We start from the raw sequence: 19169 nt of genomic DNA, 5'->3' as shown, positions 1-19169 counted from the left end.
GGCATGGATTAATAGTGCCATATATCTTGGCATGTTTTTCATGGCCATGCAGATTGTTGACATTTTGATTTTGGGTTTTTTTGTGGGTTTTTTGTGTCTGGAATTATGTCACAGAATCATCTAGACTGGAAAAGATCTTGAAGATCATCCAGTCCAACCATTAACCTAACACTGACAGTTCCCAACTACACCAGATCCCTCAACACTATGTCAGCCTGACTCTTAAACACCTCCAGGGATGGGAACTCCATCACTGCCCTGGGCAGCCCATTCCAACACCCAACAACCTGTTCTGTAAAGAAATGCTTCCTAATATCCAGTCTAAACCTTCCCTGGTGCAACTTGAGGCCATTCCCTCTTGTCTTGTAACTTGTCACTTGGCTAAAGAGACTCATCCCCAGCTCTCTGCACCCTCCTTTCAGGGAGCTGTAGAGGGCGATGAGGTCTCCCCTCAGCCTCCTCTTCTCCAGACTAAACCCCCCCAGTTCCCTCAGCCGCTCCTCATATGACCTGTGCTCCAGACCCTGCACCAGCTTCGTTGCCCTTCTCTGGACACGCTCGAGTCATTCAATGTCCTTTTTGTAGTGAGGGGCCCAAAACTGAACACAGGAATCGAGGGGCGGCCTCCCCAGTGCCGAGTACAGGGCTCAGATCCCTTCCCTGTCCCTGCTGGCCACGCTATTGCTGACACAAGCCAGGATGCCATTGGCCTTCTTGCCCACCTGGGCACACTGCTGGCTCCTGTTCAGCCGGCTGTCAATCACCCTCCCAGGTCCCTCTAACTGGCAAATACTGTCAGTACAGACGGGCTTCCTTCAAAACAAGGGCTAGAGAAACATAACCCAGGGGTCTTCGTGTTCTGCTTTTGATGTGTGTTTTTGTATGGCTGTAGTGTGTTAAGCACCACATGTTCAGTGTCTGCAAGCCTCATCAGAGTCAGGACAGACAGGAAAGACTAGACACAGGAGAAGAGTGAGGTGCAGGTGAGGGAACACCAGTGGTTCAGTGTGTCACAAGAGACCATGGCAGATTCAATCAGTAGGTGAACTGATGTATGCTCAGGTGAATAGCCAGTGTGTTACACTGCTGCGGGCAAAGGACCATTTTGGGTTTGAAATGTATTTCTGATAAGATGGTCACCACTCCTGATACTAAGATAAATATTGTCAGTAACCATGCTAAAATGTTAGCCTGTATTTTAATTTTTTAATATAGAACCATTTTATTCTGTAATTTATCAGACTGTTTTAAATGTATTTTATTACATGCCAATTCTGATAGCTTCTAAGTTAGAACTTCTATGGTCATAGCAGATTTTACAAACGGTTAAACTCATTTACAGTAAGGAAAAGTCATGTGCCCCCATGTCAAGGGATGATGTTTCTTCCCTGAAGCAGAAGTGCGAGGGGTTTGTTCATCTTTTGCTAAGAAAAAGCAAAGTTTATCTTCATTGATAGACTTTTTTTCTGAATGGTGGAAGTAATGTTCTTCTTTTCCCTTATTGACTTGGTTCATTTAAACTTGACATGTAAACTACTTTTTATATCTTTAAACTTCAGAAAGAGTAAGGTAATTTTACTTGAACTCTTCATTCTTCACTTGAAGACTGTTGTAGCAAAGCCAGCTAGGTTTGTATGATGATGTATTCCTCCATTATTATTTCAACTGAGTAAGGATCTGATCACAACACATTTTCTCTGTAGTGTAAACACAACTCTTTCAGGCTTCTCATGCAGTTAAAGCCAAATTCAGTGTCTGTCAATGCTTTGAAAAATAGCGGTACTCTTTAAATGAGCACTGTGTTTGTGATAGTGGTGGTTTCAATTACCTATTTGATTTTCATAGTAAAGCAGACCCCTGTGCTCACACAGACATTAACACCAGGAAGGTGTTTGAAGAGGCTGGTACTGCACACCTGCAGATTGGTAGCTTCTCCTGGCAGTGAGGTAACTGCTCTTGAGTACTGGTAGTTAGTTTAATGAGAAGGCAATTTTTCAAGAAATACGGTTGCTGCTGCATTTAAGTGGTAGCTAATCGTGATACTGTTTGCAAGATCTTTATTTTATTATAAGACACATTTCTGCAACTGCAGTTAAATAAGGATTGGTGGTCTGGGCTGTCCCCTTAGCACTTTAAGCAGATGTAATTTGGCAATAATAAGAACAAGCCACAAGGATGGCTGGATGAAATCTTAAGCCCATAGTAAACAGGTAGCAGATACATCTCTGAGAAGTTGGTGTCTCAGAACCACAGTAAGACAAACCTGCTTGTGAAGGCAGGATTTGAGCAGTGAGGGAGGATCTACATACAACATTCAGCCCACTTTTCACCCACAGCTGTGCAGGACAGTGTGTAAACATGGCTGATGTCTGCCAGTGTTGTGATGCCATTTTAGGGTTCCCCTCGCTTAGACAGAAAAGGATCAGATTTCTCCGAACCATCAACTTTCTTCAATTCTTAAATCTGTTGTTCATTAAACATCCAAATTCTTTAGTAAAAGTGCCAGGTGACCCTGTTTTTTTCTTTATCATTATTTTAGAATAAATATGGCTAGGCTGCGCACTTGATATGATTAATCTTTTTTTCCTCAAGGGGATGTATAAAGAAAGCTTTCTTCTGCATCCCTCTTGCTGTGTGTAATACCATGCATAGGAGTGAAGTGATGTTTATCGTGATGTTCTGTATGCTTCACAGCTGCATGTCAGTCATGTAGAATTAACTTATTAATGTTGCTGACAAATCTCTCCACAGAAGTGAATGTAAGATAAGTGTTGGAAAAGATTGACCTTTTACAGTTCTGGCTGATTCATCGCACACGCTTACAAAGGGGTCTTGCCATACGTAATCCACAATCCTAACTTGAGAAAGAAGCAGGTATCTGGTTGGTGTTAGCTTTGGATATAGGTGTCTTTGTAGCTTAGAGTATTAATTAAAGTTGTAAGGTCCTGAAAGTTTAGATTACTTCAACATTCATTCAATTATCTTAGTGTTTAGGAATTTTATATGTTTATTTTTAAAGACCTTCCTTAATTTCTCTTTTAGAACTGGAATGAGAAAGAATGGATTGCCAATGAAAGTTTCTGAAATTATATTTTTGCATTAAATATGTATTATGATAAAGGACTTCTCACAGGGACTGAGAATAAGAGTTATATTCAGAATATAGTTTCTGTTGATATTCCCTGCTGAATTTCTCCATCTGGTAATGTTACAGTTTAGGAATTGTTAACATATGCATGTAAGAAGTTAATTGTAAAAGCTCAAAATGGGTAATTTGATTGTGCTACTAAAACAATAGCAGCCAAACAGTCCAGTCTGTGGTTGCCAGCTTTAAATTATCAGGATAGTTGTAAATCATGCAAGGGGATTGTGGGAAACAGAGCTTTCAGCTTTTCATTACAAATCCCCCATTTTCTGTACAGCGATCTAAGAGAGAACAACATGCAACCATCTGTCTAATAGACTGCGGTGGTGCTTTACAGACCATCACTCTCAGCTCTCCTGGGGAGTAAGAGTGGGAACACAAAACATGCCTCAATATTACAGTATCTTCGGGATCATAGTGCTTCCTACTGCACAGATTTGTAGCTAAGAACTGAGCTCACCTCTACATGTAACTGCTGCATAAGGGTGCACTGGTGGTTTTCCATGTTAGGAACTCTGCATATGTTATGCATATGCATAATTAGCTAGTCAGCACTGGAAACAAGAAGGGCATTTTATATGTGCTGCTCTTTGCTGTATGAGAGGTGTTTCACCTTTTTACCTTTAAAAAGTAGAATGCAACTCCAGCATGCCTCAACTAATGTATTCTCTGCACTTGTGTAAGTACACATATGTACCATCATTGGTGCATAGAACAGGATCCTAGAGCAACCTGTATAAACACTTGTGAGAGTCACGAGGGGAAAATGTCATGCTCTGAAGACTTCGAGCAAAGTGTAGAGGGAAATCAGTGTTAATTTAAAAGTGAAGTCTTAATAACTTCCATTTTCAAACTTTTAATTTTACATCTTCAGACATTATCCATATTGTTATCCATAGGACTAAGGTGCAGGCTTTTCCTTAGAAGCTCTGTTCCAGTTGTAGATACTCTGCACGTGCTGTACGTTGACATTGGGGGCTTCACACTATTTCTTGGGCTCATTTCTCCTTGGGGTGTTTAACAAAGTGGCACCAGAAGATAACTAATTCTTGAGCTAAGAAGAAGGAATAATTTAGTTGGTAAGTCCCTGAATTGCTGGCTCAACAAATAAGGCCTACTACATCATTTTCCCTATCTAAAAAATAAGGGAAGCTTACATGAGTAGTATCAGAATCACTATTCCTGTGGCTGAAGCACATGGTACCTGGGTTAGTGTCTCTTGCCAGTTACAAGATGTTACCAATGCCTAACTCTGCTGTGATTATTCCTGTGACATTTGTACTCCTTGAGCACATTGTATGGCCATGATGTGTATGTATGATTTCTGAGATGGCAGTGTCTACATCTGTCACAAATACATAAAATGTCAGGTTCCTACTCTCTTGTTTCTGCCTACCACACTTTGGTGACTCTTTGTGCTTTACTCGCTCTTCTTTTCTTAAAGAAAAAAAAGATTAAAGATTTTTAAAAAGAAAATCCATATTAAAATTATACTCAACAGAAGTTCACATCTGCCTAAGTACAGTACACAGCATGGAAGTGTGTTCATCTCAGAGGAAAAAATACAGCAGTCATTCTTAAATACAAATTATGAACACAAGGCAATTAAAATTTTGTATTCGTACATGCATATTTAGAAATAGCTTCCAAAAGTTATAACTCAGTTCAATAAACAGTACAGTAACTGATATGTTTTGATTAATCAGAAGCCAGTGTGATTTTGTTGTTAGAGTGGAGAAGGCTAATATTCTTTAAAAGCATTGGCTGTTTGTGATTAATCCAAAGTATAAGTAGTGGTGGTGGTGAAATTTCTTCCCGTTGTCCTGACGTACTGTTATTTTGGCATCAAATAAAAGTAACAAAGTAACTTTCAATAAAGAACTCTTTATTTCAGATAGAGACTTTTCAAACTGATAGTGTCTCTAATATGATGCCAACCAAATTTGCCTTGGCATTCTTTTGTGTTGACATGGTAATAGAAAAAATAATTACATATGTACTTCAGCTGTATGAAATCTTGTCCTAAAAATGTGATTAGTGGCTTATGAACTCTAACTTGAAGACTTTGTGCTTTTTGTAGCTTCAAGAACTGTTCAAGTAATTTGTTTTCTGGCAACAATTTTATTAAAAAAAAAAATAAATCTGAATTGCTTGAAACATCTAAAAAAGGGGGGTGTGATTAATCTAAATTTTCTTTGGCCTTTAAATGATATCTTTCACTTTTAGGTGTCCTTTAACCTTTTAAAATTAAATTTAGTCAATTTTTAAGTATAAAAATTGTCTTTAAACAAAATGTTGCCTCTTTTATGTAATGTCATAGTGGGTACTAAGTTCAAGGGGAAGAAAAAAAAACTTCTTGCAGACATTTTTACATCTCAGTTCTGTGAAATTGAATTTAGTTATTTTCAACTTACTCCAAACTGTATTTTCAGTGTGACAAGAAAAATCGATTTGGAGTAAGAGGTAGGAAGAGCCAGAGAATTTTACATATCAGTGAAGCTGGTGTTTCTGGGTGAGATTTCCAAAAGATAAGGAGGAAGGAGAGAGCACTGTGAGTGGAGAAGTGAGAAGCTCCATGGAAACAATCACAGGAAACAAGATTTTGGGAGTGTACTCAGAATGAGCAAAGGAGACTGGGTATGGAATCTAGATTCTAAGTTTTGTCCAAAAACAGATCTTGAGAATCTTTGTCGAGGTGTAAAAGATCTGTCCTTTAGAATCAGGGACCCTAAGTGGAGAATGAGACCTCCAGCGAGTGAAAGCACTGTGTTTGATGATTTTGAGGTGGAAACTGTGGAAAGACTCATGATACTTCTGGGCTGACAATGCAGAATATTTTGTAAGACGAGAGATACTGAGCATGTTTGCAATTGGCAAGGGGAGGCAGAAGATAGTGGAAGGTCAGAAGAAAGCCTGAAGGAGAGGGAGAGGAATAGTAGGACAGAGAGCAAGAGAAGGGAGCTGAAGGAGTTAGAGTAGATAAGAAAAAAATGTGCATTCACTTAGTCCTTGAGAGAAATCTTCGGATTGCTTCAGCGTTAATTCAATCCTTTCTTCCTTCCTCAAAAATAAAAGAGAGCAGAGGAAAAAAGTCTTAAATTAATTCTTGAGCTGGCGACATCGTGGCTGCATTGGGATGATTGCCTGTCTGGAGAAGCTGTTAGGCAGCTCCCTACCATCTTTCATCTGTACTGCTCAGAGATCTCAAGAGATTGATGTAGCCCATAATTAGTTTCTCTTTTCTGGACTTAGAATAGCTTGAATGTTGGGACATAAAGTGAGCACCAAGATCATTCACTGCCTAATGACACTGAAGCACTTTTTGGACACCTAGAAGAGAATCCAGGCCTCTTACTGTATAGCGTGGCAAAGGAGGTGTCTTTACTTTTTGGCAGAGCAGCACCGCCTACTCTGTCTGAATATGCTGTTCTTGAGTCATTGCCTCCACGGGGAGAGCCATCCTATCGGTAGGCCTGAAGACGGGCTGTTGGCTGCTACAGCCTGTGCCATCCTGCAAATTTTGTGGCACTGTCTTGATCTTTATTTGCTATTTTGAAATTTTTGCCACAGACTTTCTGCTGGCTCACGGTGAATGAGATGTGCAGATTTTGGTAAACGACATAAAACCTTCTCACCAACATTTCTACCCTACAAGGCTTTTCTTGTCTTGCTGCTTGCTCTGCCTGTGCAGTCATCCTTGTCCCTTTGAACTAAATGTACATAGTGAATAATATTATTCTACTTATTTTTCTCCACATGTTCAACCTCTTCCCAGGCTGTTTTAGACTTCCACTCTTAATTTTTCTGAAGCATAGTGAGTGTAATTTGAGCTCTTTCTTGCGCTGTCATAGCTGAATCCATCTACGCTCATTCAAGTATGTCCTTATTCATGCACTACTTTCCTATCAACAGGTGTAGTTCTTGGAAGTGTGATAGGTCCCTACCCGCCAAGTGCTATTCATCCAGCATCTGAAAGATGCTTAGCCATTCATCAAGAACATGAACTCCTTTTGAAAGACAGGCCTGAGGGCCATGACATTTAAATGTACCTGCCGATCTTGACATATACTATAGTCATTGTGGCAGCTGGGACATACTGAAGGAGAGTGTCTGTGGTACGCTAAGGAAAAAAGAGGATGTACTGTTAGCCTAGTGCTTGAAAATTGCTTGCCTTTGTAAATTATCAAAGGAATTCAGTTCTTTGTTGGGGTGAAACTCTTCTGGTTTCTTCTAAAGATCTTCATTTCAGCTGTGGTTACAGGGATGAATTGTTTCTGGCAGGAGAAACTAGCACAGGAAGAATCTCATTCTTCTTCAGTATTCTGTGCACTGTCTTTCAAACATGGATAGGTACAGCTGATTCGATCTCTCTGCTGGACTCTATAGCAGACTAAGAACAACAGATCCATGGCACAGTAACTTAAGTTTGCTTTGGTATTTGAGTCTGACTTTATGTGATAATTTTCATACAAAATTCATGAGCTTGTTTGGAGAAAAGCACTCACTGATGAGAAGCACTCTCAGCTTCTCACATTACTATTGCAACCCAAGTTGCTGGAGACGGTGTCTTTTTTTTTAGATCTCTGAGTAATCAGCTACCAAAGTAAGATATATCTCATAAAAGGATCTAATCTTTGTTCACTCAGAAATTACAAGTCATTAAATTATCAAAACATTCTGATATCAACATGTGGTCTGAGGATTTAATGGTACTTTAGAAGGAAGCAAAGTACTATGCAGATTGCATAAATCTTAGTTTATCTACACATTTTTTTCAGATCTGTGACCAAATGCTGAAATGATGCTTTTCTCTTATCTTTATAACTATTGTTGTGAGTTTTCAGTCTGACAGTGATCTGTTGTGTATTCATGCTGCCCTGGCAATCTAACTGCTGTCCAGTGTTCTGATTCATTATTCTTGGCAAGGCAAGGTAGCATGCACCAGAGTTAGAGAGAGCAAGTTGAATTGAGATTTGTTTGAAATACATTTTTTTTTTTTAAAGCAATGTTTCTTTTCAATATAACTTTTCAATTTGTTTGTTTATCTGTATATTATAGATCACTTGTTTTCTTTCTGAGTTTGGTATTTTATTTTTAAAAATCATGTTCAGGTTTTATTTCCAGAAAATTGACTTCAGTGTTCTCCATGCCTAGTACAGAACTGCTTACAGAAATAACTAGTTGTCACTAATCTTTTCAAAGACTCAGTGTAACAAAATTAAACCCTTGATCCCTTAGTCTAGATTTTTAAACATTGACAAGATAAATTAGAGCTTTATTAAATTAATGATTCAGTAATTCAAAAGGATTCAGAGGAAAGTCTTAGAAGAATGGATGAAGTATAAATGAACTCTGTATTAAACTTACATTAAGCAGAAGAACAATGAATCATAAATTGCATCTGTATAAATGCACATATTTTCTGTGGGGAGACAGTAATTATTATGCCCAGGAGCATTCTCTGTAACTTCTCCCACTCAATTACTGTCAGCATCTATTAGTCCATTATGATAAAAACTTCTGAAATGATCTAAGGTTAAAGAGAAATGAAAAATCAAAATCTCTTTGCTTTAGGGTTTTTTTTCCTGTTCTAAATAGTTTGATAGCTTGCAGCACTCTTATACAGAGGCAGTTAAATTTAGAAATACATTGGTAAACATACCTTAAAAATTAAAGAAAACTGCAAATCTCTTCATTTTTTAATGACATCATTTAACATCAACTTGTAAGTGTTTCATAAGGAAGTTATTAGAGATTATCTGATTTGGCCTATGGTGATGTCTTCAGGGATCCCTTTGTGATACTTGCATAGTGAAATGGGAAGAGGAAGCACTCTCCACTTCTTTTCATTGAAAGTGTTGAGTTTATGAGATTCTCTTTTGCAATTACTTGGCATTTCTGTCATGTACTGTATAAACAAAAATAAGAGAATTGATGAGAAATACTTGTATGCTATACTGCATGTGTATATATGTAAATAAATAAGTGCATTTATATTCCTAATACAGTCTCCTATTGGCTACAGGCTGGAAGCTCTCTAAATCCTGCCATCAGTGGTGTTCCTGCCAACCCTTGAAAATAGGCCTCTTTGAATCCCTGAGTCTGATTTAAGATTGTTGATTTAATATCTTTAGAAAACAAGCCTAAATCAGTAGAGAAATAGTTGGCTGAAAATGTGAATTGCACAAGATACATGTTCTTACTTGATGTTTCGGAAAACACACTCTGGAGGAATTCTCCACCCCACTCCTGTGTTAATTGTGACCACCGCAACCGGCAAAAAAAAAAAATTCCTACCACTGATAATTTCTGCTCCCTAGTTAGTCACATGTAAGAAACTTTAATTTTTGATACTGATGCTCTTATAGTTATAGACTCTGTTTTGCATCAGATGGGTAGCATGTTGTCTTGTACCTTTACTGAGATGTATAAAAAGACTTCAAGCTAAAGAGGCAGTGTGGATGCAAAACATACATGAAAATCAGAAGCAGGAGTTAAGAGAAAGTGAGTGACAGCCATGACAGGAACTCAGAGCATGAAGCAGATGTGTGATACAAACACATATCATATGCATAAATCCTGTCATTTAAATGTATACATACATACAAGCCCATGCAGTCTTACAGAGGGTGGATGGAGGGGTATGGATTAAATGCTCAGATTCCCTAGGTGCCTCACAGTGATGGACTTGCAGGGGGGTATTCTGGAGTTGTGTTCTTTTTTTTAATTGATTTGAGTATTAGCCAAAAGCAAATGGGGACTGCTTTTAAAATAGAACTGAAGAAAAATATGAAAGTGACTGTGTGGTGTCATTGCTGTATAGGGGCCAAAATATGTGATATAAGAAATCTCTTCTAGCTCTCTATTTCCATGGGTGTTATAGGCCACTAATGGCATGTATAATCTTCATTGAGATAAGGAGCTGGGTTTGAGATCTCCGCAGATGAAATATTTGACTCTGAAATAAAATGCTGAGTGCCTTCAGCTGAGAACTTTAAAAGTCGTAAAAAAATCTAGTAGTTTTTTTCTTGTAGGGTCATTCTTCAAATTCAGATTTTAGAAACCAGAAGTTTTTGAAAGCATGAAGAAAGGGAAGACTGAAAGCAACAAGAAAAATTTCTTCAGAAATTTATAGAGTTTGAAAAAACAGTGTTAAAATTCATAGCATATATTGTTCCCATGGCTTTGTTAAACAGAGAGCTCTCTAATGTTAAGGCTCTTTGTTACCCAAAATTGTGGAGGAGAGCCAGAAGAGGAATATATTTAGAGTATGAAAATACATAAAGTACAGATGTAGCTTGAAAATAATTCGTCCCAGAAAATGAACAGAAGGCAATAGAAAAGGCACAACTAAAATATAAATCTTAACTCTTTTTGCCTCTTATATGAGACCACATTAGTGGTCATTGATGAACAAAAATAAGAACAATATTTGAGGTTAATAAAATCTTCATTTTTAATATGATTATTACAATCACTCATATTCCAGTAGTATTTGAAGCCACAAGTATCTCATCATATTGCAGGAACAGCTGATGAGGCTTGGATGCCTAACTCAAGGAACAGCCCACACTGGCGATCTAGTGTGGGTGGAGGGACTGCGTTTTAGCACTTCAGCCCAACATGCCTACACACCTCACAACTGCACTTTTCCCTCCTGGCTGACTTCAACATCTTCCTTCTTAGCAAACTTCTGTAAATCCCTTTCTTTAGTGCTTATTCGCTCTTTCTTGACAGCACCAGTCATGCTGGCCTTGGAGCTGTATGCTCAGAGGTGTAGGTTTTAGGCATTGCTCTGCATAGCTAAGCGATGTCAATTCCCTGACTGTGCAAAAGGGCTGAGGAAGTGTGGTTCAGGACTGCAGAGCTTAGAACCATCTAACTTCAAAAGTACGAGAGAGGACATCAGTCTGTCTGCGACGCAATTCTGGGTGCTCATGAAGAATTTCTTCTTGTGTTGGGGAAATCTGACCCCTGCTAAACTGAAAGTGAATCTATACAGTGATAAATGTTAGCTTTTTGGGGAAACAAAGTGACAAGTGATGGAACATTCAGTGAACAGTCATTGAGACAGAAAATGGAGTAGCTCACTTGGGATATAACAACAAACTGGCCTTTTTGTATTTGCTATTGAGTGAAGTTTGAAGAAAGTAGCCATCATCTTAGTGCACAGGTAATGCTTTGTTTGAATGTAAGCCATTTGTGGAACTTGTAAAGCCAAACATTTTAAAGTTAAGATCTTTAATAATGCTTAGGATAGCAGCTGCAACACTGAACGTCCAAATTAAACCTAGCAGTGATGGACATTAGGTAAATTTGCTGCTATCCCCTAAATCTCCCTCCTTTGTCCACGAGAGCACTGCCCTTAGTGTAGATTGCACCATTTCCAAAAGTGGGGAGGAAGAGAGCCATGGAGGTTTTAACTTTCCCCATGTTACATACTAAGGCTCCAATAAACCTAAAGCAAAACTTGTATCTCTGAGTTTTAAGCTCTATACTTTAAAGCGCTAAACTGTTCACCCACTGTTAGTCATGAGCTGTTTTGATCCAGTAAATTTTGTTTGTATGTTTCTGTATTAACAGATTGCCAAGTTGTCCCATATATTATGTTTTTTCTTAGAACAGGGATAATTTTGGCAATATGTATTTAATAGGTGATTTTTCTTAATATTCTGTATTTCCTTTGGGAAAAATGTTTTTTTCAACCTTCTTACAGTCCTAGTTCTTTGAATCACAGTTTTTATTCTGGCAATAGAATTAGTCTTTAGTTAAAATTAACAGCTTTGTTTTCCCATATCCTTTTATATTTTATTTGCACATTTAGAAATGTTTAATCAAAAAGGAGTGGGAGATGATGAGAGGAAAAGGAATCATAGTCATCTGGAGCTGGCTGATCATGAGTCAACAATTGCATCCTCTTACAAAAAGACAGATAGATTAGAATGTATAAAGCTGAAAGAGAACTACCTGAGATAATCCTTTTAGCTTAGCTTTGATAAAGCCTCAGATAGACTGCTGTTTCAGACTTGGGCTAACTGGAGAGAGTCCAGAGGAAAGCTGTGAGAATGATCAGTGATCCAGAAATCTTAGTTGAAACATTGATTGTGTTTCATCCAGAGAGGAAGGAAAATATAACAGTCTTTAGGTATGTAAAAGACTTAAAAAAAGAGTAGGGAATAACCTTTTCTTCATTCTCGTTGGGGAAAAAATGGTAGAGGAATTGAATTACATTGAGACTTCAGGTACATATTAGAATAACCTTCCTTGTGGCAAGGGTAGTCATACATTGAGATAGATTGCCTGGGGAGGCTGCACAATCTTTGCAGGTCTCCATTGCTCTTCAGAAAAATCTGATGAGAGTCAAGCAGGAATTAATTGGTCTAGTTGTGAAGAGTGGGAGTGGACCAGATGACATCTGGCAGTCCTGCCCAGCCATATTTTCTGTAGTTCTTACACAGGTTGCCAGTTACTTGCACCCAGTAATTTGTTTTGCCTGAAAAGGAAGTTGAAATGATAGAGTTGGGGTTTTTTAATTAAATCTCTAGTAAATTCCAGTTTTCACTTTATTTCAGACTTGTAGAAGATTTTTTTTTCCTTATTTCTTGATTCCTCTGTATCTCTTCTACTTCATTAAAGAATAATCTAATGTTTATAGCTTCTTCCACATACAGGTTACTATCAGGCTCAACTGAGTAATCCATACATATTTTTCTCAAATACACTGGGGCTTTTACCCTGATTAATAAAAGAAGCCTCAGACTTTGAATAACATTTTTAGGTCCTTGCTCTTCCAAAATTTGTTAGTCTTTTAAGTGTGATCATGAGAACTGGCTACAACAATTGAGTTAATACATCTTTCTTCTCAGCTTATACTTGGTATTTCCTGGTTAATTTATCAAGAAAATTTTCCTTTTAAGTTACTGATATGTCAGCAACAGTTTCAGCTAGTAGAGATCTGGATTTCCAGCTGCCCAGATCTCAAAATACTTTACATTAAAAATGACTAAACTATTCTTCATAACATTCCTCTAGCTCAAGTGAATAATTAACTGTAGCTGGCAATATGACACGTTTCACTCATGGAAGACAGCCTGAACTTGAGTACCACATGAGCTATTTTATATGTCAAGTGAAATTGTGCCTACTTAGAAAGTTTGGACTTCTTGTCTGTTTGCATCCGTTAAAATGCTGATAATTTCTTTTATAGCTCAGAGAGTTGTATTAATTCCTATATGTGGCCTCAGACTGCAGTGCAGATGTCCTGAGGTATTCTGTCCGCAGATACACTTGTAAGCATAATACAGTGGAAAACATAAATTTACCTTTCATCCCTACTATGAAAGTCAAAACAAATAGTTGTTACTCAGCTTAGTTCTGCTAAAAAAATGTTCCAGCTATTGTTAAGTGAAAGAGGCAAAGACTGCCAAATCTGTAAGAACAGAAATGTGGTTCAGTGAAGTATTTAAAACATGAAGGGCAAGATTTATTGTTAGACTCCTAAGGGTATGAAGAGATTGAGAGGGGGAAAAAAGACTCTTATTTGTAACTAGAATGTGATATGTGTCCAGGGTATGCTGGTGAGGCAAGTGGAAGGGTTAAAGGAGGAAAATAGGCTAGAATCCTTAGCTATCTGAATAGACAAAAAAAAAAAAGGAAAGAAGATGGAAGTTTCTGATGTGTTTTGTTAGCGTTTCCATGAAAGAATTTAGGGAATTCCTGTGCAGAGAAAAAAGCTGATGAGAGAATTTAAGGAGTGAATTTACAATTGCAAAACAGTATTTCAGCTGAAGATGTGAAATCTCATTATATTAGAGAAGTAGAGTTTGAAGGTAAGAATTTTGAACCTAAGAAGGATCACAGAATCATATCTCAAGTTGGAATGGACCTATAAGGATCATTGAGTCCAACTCCCTGCTCCTTGCAAGACCACCTAAAACTAAACCATATGACTGAGAACCTCATCCAGACACTTCTTGAACTCTGACAGGCTTGGTGCTGTGACCACTTCCCTGGGTGTTCCAGTGACCACCCAGTGAAGAGTATTTTCCTAATGTCCAACCTGAACTTCCCCTGACGCAGCTTTGTTCTGTTTCCCCGTGTCCTGTCATTGTTCACCAGAGAGAGGAGATCAGCAGCTCCTGCTCCACTGCCCCCCATGAGGAAGGTGTAGACTGCCATAAGGGTGCCCCTCAGCCTTCTCTTCTCCAAGCTGAACAAGCCAAGGGACCTCAGCCGCTCATCATAAGTCTTGCCCATGAGGCCTTTCACTATCTTGGTCGCGCCCTCCTCTAGACACACTCGAATATGTCATCTTATACTGAGGTCCAAAACTGCACACAGTACTTGAGGTGGGGCCACACCAGTGTAGTGTAGAACGGGGCAGTCACCTCCTTTGACTGGCTACCTATGCCCAGGGCATAGTTGGCCCTTTTGGCTGCCAGATCATACTGTTGACTCATATTCAATTTGCCATCGAATGAGTGAAATTACCTAATGAGAGAAATCTTAAAAATACATGTGAAGTGCCCATTTTTCCTTCTGTTTCAGACAAGTATGTTTAAAAATAGGTTCAGTAGAAAGTAGTTTGGGACTCTTAGCAAGTGCCATACATCACAGTTGATGCAAACTGGAGAGACGAATAAAACATGTATCAGATGCAATCAGAATAAAAGGAAAATAATGTTTTGTCTTCCTTTGAACTTTGCTGTAGAGGAAATAAGTAAAATACAAAAGAAATACAATAAAGATAAAATTAGGATTCCTTAGGCCAAATCTTACAAATACTCTGGAAATAGTTTATCACAGATGTCAGAGATCCTCTTATGCATCTGTTAGTAGCCCAGCATGAGAGAGAGGCAGGACTTCTGAACAATCCGTTAGGACTTGTGAATTCAGGTCATGTGTCTTCTTGGAAATAATCCATCCTTCCTCAATGGACCATCCAGTCATAGGGTGTCCATAGTTCAGCAGCTTTCTTCCAAAGCGTGTCATTTATATCCTCTTTTTTGTATACTGCCAGCAACTTTTCTGTTCCACATCTAAACATACAGAGTCATGGAATCACAGGATTGTTGAGGTTGGAGGACATCCCTGGAAATCATCTAATCCAGCCCTTCTCCTCGGAGTGGGGTTTCTTTAATGCAGTTGCCCTGGGCCATATCCAGCTGGGTTTTGAGTATCTTCAGGCTCTGCAATTTAGGCAACCTGTTCCACTCTGATCACCTTTCAGTAAAAAAGGTCATTAATTGAAGATACGAAACAGCATTTACCCTTGGGTGACTTCACTAGTGATTAGCCCTCACCTGGACTTTGTGCCACTGATTGAAACTCTGAGCTGGACATTTCGGCCAGTTTTCAGTCCACTTCACTGTCCACATGCAGTTCATACTGCATCAGTTTATCGTTTATTACATGGGACAGTGTCAGAAGCCTTTCTACCTCTTTTTCAGGACTGGGCCTTTGTTTAGATGCCCTTTTGAAGACAAAATGATCTTTTGGCACATTTGAGTGCATCTCAATTTCTCCAGTTTATTACTTTTTGTTAGGTTAGCATTGGTCATACTGAGAAGATACAGTGGGTGCAGATCCTCACGTCCCAATCAAGGCAGTGATGAGTCTGAGTCTTTTTCTTAGTCTGTGAAGCAAACCAGTCCTGGACAGGCCTATCTTAACTCTGTGCTGCAGTCTTTTTGTTTGCCATGTGGGTTAGAATAATCAAATGTGTTTCTGAGGAAAATACATGTCCCTGAAAAAGCCTCAGCTATGTAGTTTATTCACACAAATCTATGTTCTACTTGTGCTGAAATTGCAGTTTTTCCAAGGATCATTTAAAAGGTGTCTGCTTGCTACCTTATATGCACTAGTGCCTCTTTTTCACATATGATGAAGTGTCAGAGCCAGGTGCAAATACAGGAGTCTTCATGCCTGTGTGGCTTGCTGTAAACTGCAGTATTGCAAGTAAACAGTGTCACTGCATGCACTCTCTGTGCTATGACCACTTGCTAGCAAGAGTGAAACAAAATGTTCTGAGTACAATTAGGTAATCAGAAGTTAGGACATTTCCCTTTTGTTGCCCATAAAGTAGCTAAGAGATATTTTCTGCTGCTGAGCAGAATTTCAAAATATTTTGGAAAGACTAATGGAATAATTTTCCCCGCCCTATTGTAGTAGGATTCTGACTTTGTCACATGAAGATCATTTCAACTTGCTAATACCCTACCGAGTGTTTTGAAACATGGATTTGTCAGTAGCCCTTGATAGCTAACAGCTTCCTTAGACTTTACAACTTTGTTTCAGTCTAAGCTGTCCCTCTGTTTTTGGAAAAGAGAGTTGTGGCTCACTAGTCAGTTATTCTCTCTGAAATTAAGAGGTTTTTTGAAAACCAGCAATTAAATCAATGTAAAACTCCTTATAGAATTACATATAAATGTGACACACAGTGTTAGATTCTCAGCCTGATGAAATGTGAGCAGGCTCTTTCTGAAAAGTGAGATATTAGAACTATTAAATCTACTTGGGGTAGATTTGGTAAAGACTTACGATGGATGGACCTTTTTAGTCCTCTTGTTTCATAATGTGAACCAGGAGAGAACCCTGTTTACAGGTTTCACTTAAGCTAACCACACATAGAATGATTTCTTTTAACCTGGATTGCTATTGCATATTATTCTTGCTTTTGCATGGAAAATGCCTTCTATTATGTTCAAACATCTGTTTAATTTTTCTCTTTGTTCAGTTCAAGGATTTACCCTTTTGGTAGTTGAGAGGTAGTTTAGGGTTTTTTAAAAATATAAATACAGAGGTGAAACTTAGGCTTTTGCACATTGCACTGAAGAAGGATTCCTGAGAAATATGATGAAATTTTCAGTCACAGTCTCAATTTGCTTTCAGTTATTTGTTGTTTAGAGATCTATCCATGCATTAAAATGATAAAAATGTAAGGAAGAATGTTCTATAGGTACAAATTAAGATTCCTGCTGCTCTTTTGTAAACTAGTGCTAGTACTCAGTCAAGGAAGGCTCTCTTTTAGAATCCTACTTTCTTCTTGTTAAGTCTCCAGCAGTGTGGCCCTAGGAATTCAGACTGAATGTATACAGAATTTCTTTAGGTGTTTAGTGGTTTTTTCAGCCTGCTTTCTTTTCCTGGTTATTTAAAGAGTCTGATACTGCGAAATCCAATCTTTTTTTCATAGTCCCACCCACTAGAAACCTAATTATTCAATTAATTTGGGCACCATGACTGACTGTAAAGTGCTTTAAAAAGCTGACTTGAATCCTTGTGAAGAATTAAACCTTCCATTTTGAATTAATGTTATTTTTATTTAAATATAGAAGTATTACTAATTCAAAATCATTTTAGATGCTGCTGCTGTGCCAAATATCATGGGAGTGATAACATGCTTAGGAATTCTGAACATAACAAATGACATACTACTTTCTTTTAACATCATGCCATCTTCCTGAGACTTACACACTGTCCTTTTAGAGCAAAAGGAAATGTAACTTTCTTAAAATTACCAGTTTATAAGCTACTACACTGTAATCTATTGGCTGAAATAGTAGTAGTGAGATACTACTCATCCACACCCTTGTTTAGTTCCAGTACAGCTGATTTCCACCGTGGCTGTGCATTGAAAATGAGTCTTGATCAGTCACCCTGACTTCTCTTTGCCATTTAAATCTGTGTTCATGCATTTTAATGTCAAGGTTAGTGTGGGATCCCATGGCTTGGCAAGCCCCCAGTGACACAGGGGGGTTCTGGCAGCCTCTGCCGTTTGAGTGAGAAGCCCAGGTGCTCTGCTCAGGGCTGCTGGGTGTACTGCCTGGCTGGTGGCCTTCCCCAGAGGACAACAGTGCCAGGGTACTCCTTCAGACTTTGTTATGTTGCATTCCCACCATCGGTGACCTTTGATATTCCAGAACTCATCTCTTGCCTCTTTGTTTCCCCTGATTTTGTGCAGGTGCTGGGATGGCTGGAGAAGGTCACGATTTGCAGCTGAGCTGAGGGAGGCGTGAAGCATCATCCATCCCCTGCTGACATTTGAGGTAGTGTGATAACTTTTATTTTACCTGCAAGTGACTTTATTATGAATGTTGGCTGAGCAGAGCAATCAATAATATCCTGTAGCACTCTGCAGATAATCTTCACAGATCACATGATCTGTTCCTACAGAATGTGATAATGATAATATGCAGTATACAGAATTCCAATTGGAATCCAATCATCATACTTTGTTACCCCAAACAATAGAGATAGTTGAATTAAGCCTTTCAAATTCAATCCTGATGTAAATTGATGGCTTCAAGCCCCTTTCTACCAATCTCTAGTACCTAGAATTTGAGACAAAGGGCTTGGTGACTGGTAGAATTGCTTAAAAATTATTACACTGTATTTTAAGGAGACATTGCTCATTTATAATGTTACTTAAAATATTAAAGGCCTGACTTTATAAATGCACAATAGTGGAACAAGTGGAGAAAAAAAAAATCTGTGTATTTCTAGGGAGAGGGAATGTGAAAATATATATAAGAACATTGTAAATAATAAATCCTGGTTTAAATGACACTTAACATGTAGTTTGAATATATTTATTTGGTCTAATTCCTATCTGAGATGTATTACTGAAAGCTTAATCAGATTACAGTGGGATAAATTTCAGTCAAACATCACAGAAATACACTGTGGTATAAGGGATTCGGAACTGGAAAGATGTTATCTGGTGTTAAATGGCTGCATGAGACTTTACAGCTGCTATCTGTAGCTGTAGCATATGTCATAGCATTTTTATGAGACTTAACTGGCTATTCCTGTCTAAGTGTACACAAATGTCATTAAATAGAAGATAAATTCTAGATACTTTTTTCATTGTTTGTTCTACAATAAGTAGAACCTGCTGCATATGTCCATGTTTTTAATGTTTCTGAAACCACATGGTGGAATTATAGATGCATTCATTGCACCATGGATCTCTGCTTGGGACACTTGTCTAAGGATATACCAACTCCACTTAGAAGATAAGATCAGG

At 38.3% G+C, this 19169-nt stretch overlaps 1 protein-coding gene across 1 annotated transcript in view; it reads left to right on the top strand.

Moving 5' to 3' along the window:
* The window catches only part of GHR (growth hormone receptor), a 120934-nt gene that overhangs the window by 19769 nt on the left and 81996 nt on the right, over positions 1–19169 (top strand). Inside the window, exon 2 of the mRNA XM_026865892.1 lies at positions 18105–18189. The gene's annotated coding sequence lies outside the window, so the exon portion shown is untranslated. The remainder of the gene's footprint in view (positions 1–18104; positions 18190–19169) is intronic.

This window comes from Athene cunicularia (assembly GCF_003259725.1).
Source record: "Athene cunicularia isolate RWA chromosome Z unlocalized genomic scaffold, athCun1 chrZ_part1, whole genome shotgun sequence".
Classification (NCBI taxonomy): domain Eukaryota; kingdom Metazoa; phylum Chordata; class Aves; order Strigiformes; family Strigidae; genus Athene; species Athene cunicularia.
This window is presented reverse-complemented; position numbering and strand designations above follow the sequence as displayed.